This window comes from Trichechus manatus, unplaced genomic scaffold (genome assembly GCF_000243295.1).
Source record: "Trichechus manatus latirostris isolate Lorelei unplaced genomic scaffold, TriManLat1.0 scaffold00145, whole genome shotgun sequence".
Lineage (NCBI taxonomy): Eukaryota > Metazoa > Chordata > Mammalia > Sirenia > Trichechidae > Trichechus > Trichechus manatus.
Window position 1 is genome coordinate 3,542,756 of NW_004444081.1, and position 10,910 is coordinate 3,553,665.

At 38.9% G+C, this 10,910-nt stretch overlaps 1 non-coding gene across 1 annotated transcript; it reads left to right on the top strand.

Annotated features, from left to right (window-relative positions):
• Positions 1-1,117: 1,117 nt before the first annotated feature.
• On the top strand, positions 1,118-1,222 carry LOC111822260 (U6 spliceosomal RNA). Its single transcript, XR_002825547.1, has one exon. It is a non-coding gene; the product is annotated as a U6 spliceosomal RNA (small nuclear RNA).
• Positions 1,223-10,910: the final 9,688 nt, after the last annotated feature.

Genomic DNA, 10,910 nt, shown 5'->3' on the forward strand with positions numbered 1-10,910 from the left:
ATTAAGAAGTTGCTGAAAAATTTTATGCGGAACGTTATCTGAAAACCAAACCCATTGCAGTCCAGTTGATTCCAACTCATAGAGACCCTGTAGGACAGAGAAGAGCTTCCCTATAGGGTTTCCAAGGCTGTAATCTTTATGGAAGCAGACGGTCACATTTTTCTACTGCAGAGCAGCTGGTGGGTTTGAACTGCTGACCTTTTGGTTAGCCTTAACCACTTAACCACTGTGCAACCAGGGCTCCTTAACCTTATCTGAGAGGTAAATACTTTGTATATGAAGAAGGATTCCATGACAAAGATTATGTTGGGAAGCACTGTTTAAACAAAGTTAAATAGTTTCCTTTATTGCAAAACTTTTCAGAACATTTGATATTTTAAACTCCATTATAAATCTTAAAGAGAGAGTAAGTTATGCACTGTTTCTCAAACTTTTTTGACCATAGAACCCTTTTTATATGGAGCTTGGTAGAACAGTTCTTGAATATATTTATTTTAACAGGCATTCTGGAACTATGAAAATAACTGCAAGGTAAGCTTGGGGATCCACTATTTCTTCTGTGAGATGGGTACAGGTCAAAACTCCACTTATTACCTGATCATATAAGCTCCACCTACTCTGATGGACAACAGTGGTGTTTTGTGTCTCCAGAAACATTAGTTCAGAGCCAGTAAATCCTAAAGTGTCTAGTTATTTCTCTTTTCCCAATGGACAATTCCCAGTGTAATGGCTGAAATTCTTTCTGACAAAGTCCAGTGTAAAGATTTACAGTATGCATTTATTGGTAATGTAGTAGAGTTATTCCTTAAAGGGATCTGGCTCCCCTTGTATTCAAGAGATTCTGTATTTCTGAACTGGATCAGGTCTGGAAATTGAGTGAAGGGCCATGACTCTTTATTATGGTATCTCAAATCAGGTCTCTGTTTACCAGATCTAGAGGGTTTCTTGTTTGATTGTTTCCTATATAGCTCAAGTAATAGTGGGCTACCCATCTATTTTAGTCCTAGGCTTAAAGCATTCAGATTAATGCTGTACCCATGGTGCCCATTAGACTAACCACTCTCACCATGTCCCTAGAGTTTAAGAGTTCCTGCTCCCATTCTAAGATTATATAATCCCCATTGAATTGATGGAATCATCTATAATTGGAATGACTTAGAGAAGAATAGCATGGCCCCCACTCAAGGACGACATGCAAATGTGTGAAATGCTCCATATTTTTAAAGGCCACAATAATGAACTCAAACAATGATCATGAAGATGAGGCAGGACCAAGAAACATTGTTTTGTTATACATAAGGTCATCATGAGTCAGAGTTGAGTTGAAGACAGCTAATAAAAACATCTCAATGATGGCATCGTCCACTGTCAACCCTGGTCTCTAGAGAACAACCATTACAGAGCCTTTCAAGGATGCTGATGCTTCCCTCACCAATGTATTTTTCAGTGCCTTGATGAAGGCAAGGCACTCTGGACCCTGTGGGGGACATATATAGGGGAAGATTACAGATTGTATAGCATATCTCCCTAGCCTTTAAATTCTTTCTTCTACAGCATATCAAAGAAGTTCTAGTATCTTATCTTCATTTAAGGTTGTGTAGAGGATTTAATCAATCACTTAGAATATTGATATAGTGCTTTTAATTGCTTGAGATAACACATTGAATCTAGAATCTGTGATCAGTACATTTAAATCAATAAATTCAATCCAGTCCCCCATTACATATCTTCCTCCATGGTATAACACCTTTAGAATCTATTTCTGCATGTATTGCCCAGATATCTATGGGTTTAAATTGCAGAATATTACAATTCTTTTGGTATGTATGTAACTCCTCGAAGGTCAAACTTTATGCTCATCTTCTTCAGGTCTGTAGGGATTTGAGTCTAGTTATGGGTTTACAGGAAATGAGTGGTAGTGGGAAAGGCTCTTGAGGAAAGTCAGCATTCTACAGCAAGGCAACTGCCTTATCTGAGGTCAATACAGAGTCTTCCTGAAAAGGGAGAAAAAACTCCTTAGATAAGGGAGGAGGAGTTGCTTCAGTTGGGAAGGAAGGCTTGGTGGGGTTTGGAGGCTTAATGAACTCAGATTCACAATAATCTACTCAAATGTCCCATCCTAGTTTTCAGGGTCCCACCCTTCCCTAATTAAGGTTTTACTTTAACATATGAGACACTACAAGACTCTGGATCCAATTTGCACTTAATTCAGCTATCTTAAGATTCAGATTTTGGGTTTGCTTTTTAGAAATCTAAACTGGTATTCCATCAATTCCTGGAGTCTCGTTTTTTGCCAATGCCTTCAGTACAGCTTGGACTTTTTCCTTCAGTATCATTTGTTCTTGATCATATACTACCTCCTGAAATGGTTGAATGTTGACTAATTGTTTTTGATACAGTGACTCTGTGTATTCCTTCCAATGTCTTTTGATGCTTCCTGCATCATTCAACTTTTTGCGCATAGCATCCTTCTATATTTCAACTCGAGGCTTGAATGTTTTCTTCAGTTCTTTCAACTTGAGAAATGCCGAGCATGTTCTTCCCTTTTGGTTTTCTAACTCCAGATCTTTGCACATTTCATTATAATAATTTACTTTGTCTTCTCAAACCACCTTTTGAAATTTTCTGTTCAACTCTTTTACTTCATCATTTCTCTTGGTTGCTCTTTCTAATGACCTTTTGTTTTCTGCGTGTATGATGTCCTTGACGTCATCTCACAACTCGTCTGGTCTTCAGATATTAGTGTTCAATGTATCAAATCTATTCTCAATATGGTCTCTAAATTTAGGTGAGATATACTCAAGGTTGTACTTTGGCTTTCGTAGAGTTGTTTTAATTTTCTTCAGCTTCAACTTGAAATTGCGTAAGAGCAACTGATGTCCTGCACGACAGTCAGCCCCTGGCTGTTTTCTAAGTGATGATTATTGAGCTTCTCCATTGTCTCTTTCCACAGATGTAGTCTATTTGATTCATGTGCATCCCATGTGATGAGGCCCACATATATAGTCGCCGCTGATGTTGTTGAAAAAAGATATTTCCAATGAATAAACCATTTCCCTTGCAAAATTCTATCCTGTAATCTCCAGCATCATTTTCGTAACCAAGGCCATATTTTCTAACTACTGATCCTTCTTCTTTGTTTCTGACTTCACATTCCAATCACCAGTAATTATCAATATATCTTGATTGAATGTTTAATCAATTTCAGACTGCAAAAGTTGGTAAAAATCTTTAAATTCTTCAACTTTGGCAAATGGATGCAATGCTGGAAGCACTTGCTCATCTATGCCAAGAAATCTGGAAGACAGCTACCTGGCCATCCAGTTGGAAGAGAGCCGCATATGTGCCCATTCCAAAGAAAGGTGATTCAACGAAATGCAGAAATTATCAAACAATATTATACGCAAGTAAAATTTTGCAGAAGATAACTCAAAAACTCTTGTAGCAGTACATCAACAGGGAACGGCCAGAAATTCAAGCTGGATTCAGAAAAGGACATGGAACAAAAGGGATATCATTGTTAACATCATATGGATCTTAGCTGAAAGCAAAGAATACCAGAAAGTGTTTACCTGTGTTTCACTGACTATGCAAAGGCTTTCGATTGTGCGGATCATAACAAACTATGCATAATATTGCGAGGAATGGGAATTCCAGAACACTTAATTGTGCTCATGCAGAACCTGTACATAGACCAAGAGGCAGTTGTTTGAACAGAACAAGAGGATACTGTGTAGTTTAAAATCATAAAAGGTGTGGGTCAGGGTTGTATCCTTTCACCATACTTATTCAATCTGTATGATGAGCAAATAATCCGAGAAGCCTGGCCCATATGAAGAAGAACAAGGCATCAGAATTCCAGGAAGACTCATTAACAACCTACAATATGCAGATGACACAAACTTGTTTGCTGAAAGTGAAGAGGACTTGAAGTACTTACTGATGAAGATCAAAGACTACAGCCTTCGGTATGGATCACACCTCAAAATAAAGAAAACAAAAATCCTCACAACTGGATCGATCAGCAACATCATGATAAATGAAGAAAATATTAACGTTGTTGAGGATTTCATTTTACTTGGATCCACAACACCCATGGAAGCACAATCAAGAAATCAAACGATGTATTTCATTGGGCAAATCTACTGCAAAATACCTCTTTAAAGTGTTAAAAGGTAAAAGTGTCATCTTGATGACTAAGGTGAGCCTGACTCAAGTCATGGTATTTTTAATCGCCTCATATGCATGGGAAAGCTGGACAGTGAAAAAGGAAGACCAAAGAAGAATTGACACCTTTGAATCATGACGTTGGCACAGAATGTTAAATATACCATGGACTGCCAGAAGAACGAACAAATCTGTCTTGGAAGAAGTACAGCCAGAATGCTCCTTAGAGGCAAGGATGGCAAGACTTCATCTTACGTATTTTGGATATATTATCAGGTGGGACCAGTTCCTGGAGAAGGGCATCATACTTGGTAGAGTACAGCATCAGTGAAAAAGAGGAATACCCTCAATGAGATTGATTGACACAGTGGCTGCAACAATGTGCTCAAACACAGCAATGATTGTGAGGATGGCACAGGACTGGGTGACATTTAGCTCTGTTGTACATAGGGTCACTATGAGTCAGAACTGACTCTATGGCACCTAACAAAACAACATTGCAGAAATCTCAGTCCTGTATCTATAAAAAACAAAGAATTCCTTTAATGAAATCATAGAAGCTTTCTGGTTCTCTGTTTGTGCCTTGAGCTAGGAATTTAAAGAATTTAGATTGTTGTTTTGTTTCTGTAAGTTCTCTGGTTCAATCAGAAGTAGCCATCCCATATCCACCACTCTTTATCCACCATGAAGTTGTATTAGTACAAAAACTTGGTCATTCCAAGGCCTGCCTTCTGTAGACATTTGATTCCTGACAGTTGAAGTTGATAATTTAAGGAACCATTTAGTCATTACATGTCATGGACCATCAGTTACCTGCTTTCCACTGGAAATGAAGTTAGTATTGCCTCCAAATATAACCAGGTCAGGGAACCAATTAGAGATTCCCTTTTCTTCTTCTTTTTTTCCTGCTCCATTGGAAACACTCTTGGTACATAAACCTCTTTCAGTCAGACTTCCATCAGAAAAAAAAAATCCACTCAATGTACAAAAAGTTTAATATAAGAATTAGGGGTTTATGTAATCTTTGGAAAAGCTACAGGAGAAAATGTCAGGAAAGCCAACACTGGATATATCAGCCTAGAGCACCAAAGCATATGATTCTCAAAAGCTTGACAAGAAAGTGCTGAGAAGCTTGCACCTACTGTCTCAGCCTGCAGCAGTGACAAGAATGGTTCATAAGAGCTCAGTGGGAAGCCACTGTAAAGCTCACTTTTGTCCTCACGTCTGCTGCCAATGTGTCCAAAGAATAATGGCTTCTCCTCTTTGGCCTTCCAAATTACACATGAGTTCTTCTTATTGAAAACAAGTATAACCTAGAACTATACAGAGAAAGGGATTCTAGAAAATGTAATTTCTGACTTTGTTTCTGCAATGCATGTAGCGCTTAGAAGGGGATGATGATGATGCTTAGTTGACAACAGGCAATCCAGGGCAATTATCAAGAGAAATGAATACTTAATGGTAGAGTTTTAGGCATCGGTTTGCAGATAACAAGGATCATATTTTCAGCTGGAAATCCTCCAGGAATGTCTAACTCACATGTAGGCAAATGATTATCTTGCCTAGACCAACACCTAGTCTGGCTCTGCCTTGAAACCCATTTCCATTGAGTCAATTCTGACTCATAGAGACCCTGTAGAACAGAGTAGAACTGCCCCATAGGTTTTCCAAGGAGCAGCTGTGGAGGTTGACTCTGCCTTGGGGAGAGGGAAGAGGAATTCTCCATATAAGTTTCTGCAGATTCTGCCTCCAAGATAACTCTCTAATAAGTCTATATCTTTCCATCTCAACTGTTACAACCTTAAATCATATAATTGTCATGTCTCATCTAGAAAATTATTTCACCTTCTTTCAGTTTTCTGTACTCAATCTGCTCTCCACCCTGTAGCCATAGTGATCTTTCTAAAAGTGAAATCATATAATGACACTTCCCTGCTTAAAACTCCTAAAGCTGCACCAATGTCCTATCTTGAGTTTCATCCTTACTAAACTCCCTTCAGTTCTTCAGATATGCCATATTTTCCCATCTCAAAGGTTGTTCCATCTGTCCAGAACAACCACCTATTTCTCCCTATCCCTTGCCCCACTCTCTACCCTTCCTTTGGACAAGCAATACTCATCTAAGTCTTAAACACCGTTTCCCCAGGTAGCCTTTCCTAATCTTAACCACTGTGCTCTGACATTTCTTTTTGTTCCTTTAATTTAAGAGTTATCCTAGAGCCTAGCCAAATGGCTTCCCTGAGGCTCAGCCCTTTGCTTGGCTAACCATATCTCTTCATTAAAACTTTGGGAGAAGGAAGTGAATTACAGCAGGAAAAAAAAGAATGAGCCTCCCTCCTGAGGACCGAGGCCAAGCTGATAACGGCCACCAATGCTGCATCTGATCCTTCAACTGGGACACAAGGTGGTCTCAGGGTATCTCACTAAATAACTTCATGGGAGGAAAACCAAGCCCAAAGAGAGATCTTGAATAACCAAAATGAGGGAATTTGAGGATGACAAGTTTTAAAAATTGTCCTCTTCCCCCTGATAACCAAAAACCAAACCAAATCTACTGCTATCAAGTCAATTCTGACTTACGGAGACTCCATGTGTTACAGAGTAGAAGTGTTCCATAGGGTTTTCTTTGCTGTAGTCTTTATGGAAGCGTATCACCTGGCCTTTCTTCTGTGGCACTACTAGTTGGATTTGAACCACCAACCTATAGGTTAGCAGTCAAGAGCAAACCATTTGCATCATCTGATAGTTGTGCTTATTTATGTGTTCACCACCTATTTCAAAAGTTGGAAGCACCACGGTGTCTCACATATAGTAGTCCTCATATGTACTTGTTGAGTGAGTAAATAAATAATTGAATGAGGAAGAAACTCTTCCTTCTTGAATTCCTCCTACAGTTGAGATAGTTAAGCTTCAAAAGTGATCAGTGTCATTTCTGACAAAAACTCTCAATAAAATAGGAATAGAAGGTAAATTCCTCAACGTAATAAGGCATCTGTACAAAACCAACAGCCAACATCATTCTCAACAGAGAGAGGGTGAAAGTATACCCCCTTGAGAACAGGAACAAGAAAAATTGCTCTTCATCACCACTTCTTTTTAACATTGTGCTAGAAGTCCTAGCTAGAGCAATAAGCAAGAAAAAGAAATAAAGGGCATCCAAATTGGAAAGGAAGAAGTAAAACTATCCCTATTCACAGATGATGTAATACTATACATAGAGAACCCCAAAGATTCCATAAGAAAATTCCTGGATCCGATAAATTCAGCAGAGTAGCAGGATACAAGACCAACATACAAAACTCAGTTGGATTCCTATACACCAACAAAGGAAAGGAAATCAGGAAAACAATACTATTTATAATAGCCCCTAAAAAAGATAAAATACATAGAAATAAATCTAACCTGGGACATAAAAGACCTATACAAAGAAAACTACAAAACACTACTGCAAGAAACCAAAAGAGACCTACATAAATGGAAAAACATACCATTCTTATGGATAGGAAGACTCAACATTGTGAAAATAACAATTCTACACAAAGCCATCTATAAATATAATGCAATCTCGATCCAAATACCAATGGCATTCTTTAACACAGTGAAAAAACTAATCACCAGTTTTTGTTTTTTAATTGTGCTTTAGATGAAGGTTTACAAAACAAATAGTTTCTCATTAAACAGTAAGCACACATATTGTTTTATGACAATGGTTAATAACCCCATGACATGTCAACATTGTCCCTTCTTGACCTTGTTCCCTATTACCAGCTTTCTTGTCCCCTCCTGCCTTCTAGTCCTTGTCCCTGGACTGCTGTGCCCCTTTAGTCTTGTTTTGTTTTATGGGGCTGTCCAGTCCCCTGCTGAATGGTGAACCTCAGAAATGACTTCACCACTGAGCTAAAAGGGTGTCTGGGAGCCATACTTTTGGGGTTTCTCCAGTCTCCTTTAGGCCAGTAAATCTGGTCTTTTTTTTGTGAGTTAAAATTTTGTTCTACATCCTTCTCCAGCTCTGTCCAGAACCCTCTGTTGTGATCCTGGTCAGAGCAGTCAGTGGTGGTAGCCAGGCACCATCTAGTTGTACTGGACTCAGTCTGGTGGAGGTCATGGTAGTTGTGGTCCACTACTCCTTTGAACTGATCTTTCCCTTGCATCTTGTTTTCTTCATTCTCCCTTGCTCCCGAAGGCTGAGACAGGTGGAGTATCTTAGTTGGCTGCTCACAGGCTTTTAAGACCCCAGACTCTACTCACCAAGGTAGAATGTAGAACATTGTCTTTATAAACTGTGTTATGACAAATGAGCTAGATGTCCCCTGAGACCATGGTCCCGATAGCCCTCCACCCGGTAATTCGGTCCCTCAGGGAGTTTGGAGGTGTCTACGGAGTTTCCACAACCTCTCCTTGTACAAGTTGTGCTGGCTTCCCCAGTATTGTGTACTGTCTTACCCTCCACCAAAGTTACCACTTATCTATTGTCTATTTAGTATTTCCCCAACACACACACCCCTCCCATCCCACGTAACCAACAAAGATTGTTTCTTTTTGTACTCACCAACTTTATATGGAAAGGAAAGAGGCCCCGGATAAGCAAAGCATTACTGAAGAAAAAGAACAAAGTAGGAGGCCTCACACAACCTGATCTCAGAACCTACTATACAGCCATGGTAGTCAAAACAGACTGGTACTTGTGCAACGACAGACACATAGACCAATGGAACAGAATCAAGAATCCAGGCCTAAATCCATCCACCTACAGTCAGCTGATGTTCAACAAAGGACCAAAGTCCATTAAATGGTGAATAAGAGACAGTCTTTATAACAAATGTGCTGGCAAAACTGGATGTTCATCCGTTAAAAAAAAAAAAGAAAGAAAGAAACTGGACCCATACGTCACACTATACAAAAAAAAAAACTAACTCAAAATGTATCAAAGATGTAAATATAAAACCTAAAACAATAAAGATCATGGAAGAAAAATAAGGGCATTGCTAGGGGCCCTAATACATGGCATAAAGAGCATACAAACCATAACTAACAATGCACAAACACCAAAGATAAACTAGATAACTGGGAGCTCCTAAAAATTAAACACTTATGCTCATCAAAAGACTTCATCAAAGGAGAAAAAAGAGAACTTACAGAGTGGTAAAAAAAAATGGCTACAATATATTAGACAAGGCTCTAATCTCTAAAATCTATAGAATAATTCAACACCTCAACAAGAAAAAGACAAATAATCCAGTTCAAAAATGGGCAAAAGATATGAACAGGCACTCACCAAAGAAGACATTCAGGCAGCTAACAGACACATGAGGTAATGCTCACAATCATTAATCATTAGAGAAATGCAAATCAAGATTATAATGAGATACCATCTCACCCCAACAATACTGGCACTAATCAAAAAAACAGAAAATAATAAATGTTGGAGAGGTTGAGGGAAGATTGGAACTCTTATGCATTGCTGATGGGAACATAAAATGGAACAACCACTATGGAAAGCGATATGGTGCCTCCTTCAAAAGCTAGAAATAGAAATACATATGATCCAGCAATCCCATCTTTAGGAATATATCCTAGAGAAATAAGAGCCATCACAAGAATAGACACATGCATATCCTTGTTCATTGCAGCATTATTTACAATAGCAAAAAGATGGAAACCACCTTAGAGCCCATCAGCAGATGAATGGATAAACAAATTACAGTACGTACCCACAATGGAATTTGTTGTTGTCATTGTTAGGTACCATTGAGTCGGTTCTGACTCACAGAGACCCTATGTACAACAGAACAAAACACTGAGAGGTCCTACACCATCCTCACAATCATTGTTATACTTGAGCCCTTTGTTGCAGCCACTGCATCAGTCCATCTTGTTAAGGGTCTTCCTCTTTTTTGCTTATCCTCTACTTTATCAAGCATGATGTCTTTCTCCAGGGTTTGGTCCCTCCTGATTACATGCCCAAAGTACCTGAGACGAAGTCTTTCCATCCTTGCTTCTAAGGAGCATTCTGGCTGTACTTCTTCTAAGACAGATTTGTTTCTTCTTCTGAAGTCCATGGTATAGTCAATATCCTTCACCAATACCATAATTCAAAGGTGTCAGTTCTTCTTCGGTCTTCCTTATTCGTTGTCCAGCTTTTGCATGCATATGAGGCGATTGAAAATATCATGGCTTGGGTCAGGCTAGTCTTAGTACTCAAAGTGACTTCTTTGCTTTTCAACACTTTAGAGGTCTTTTGTAGCAGATTTGCCCAATTTCGTTTGATTTCCTGACCACTGCTCCAATGGGCATTGATTGTTTATGCAATGTAATACTATGCAACAATAAAGAACAATGATGAATCCATAAAACTTCTCACAACATGGATGAATCTGGAGGGCATTATCCTGAGTTAAGTAAGTCAATCACAAAAAGACAAATATTGTATGAGACCACTATTATAAAAACTCAAGAAAAGGTATACACACAGAAAAAGAACAATTTTATACGGTTACAAGGGAGGGGAGGGATGGGAAGTGGAAATCACTAACTAGATAGTAGACAAGTGTTGACATTTGTGAAGGGAAAGACAACACACAATATAGGGGAAGTCAGCACAACTTGACCAAGGCAAAGTCATAGAAGCTTCCTAGACACATCCAAACACCTTGAGGGACTCAGTTACTAGGGCTGAGGGTTGGGGACTATGGTCTCAGGGGACATCTAGATCAATTAGCATAATATAGTTTATAAAGAAAACA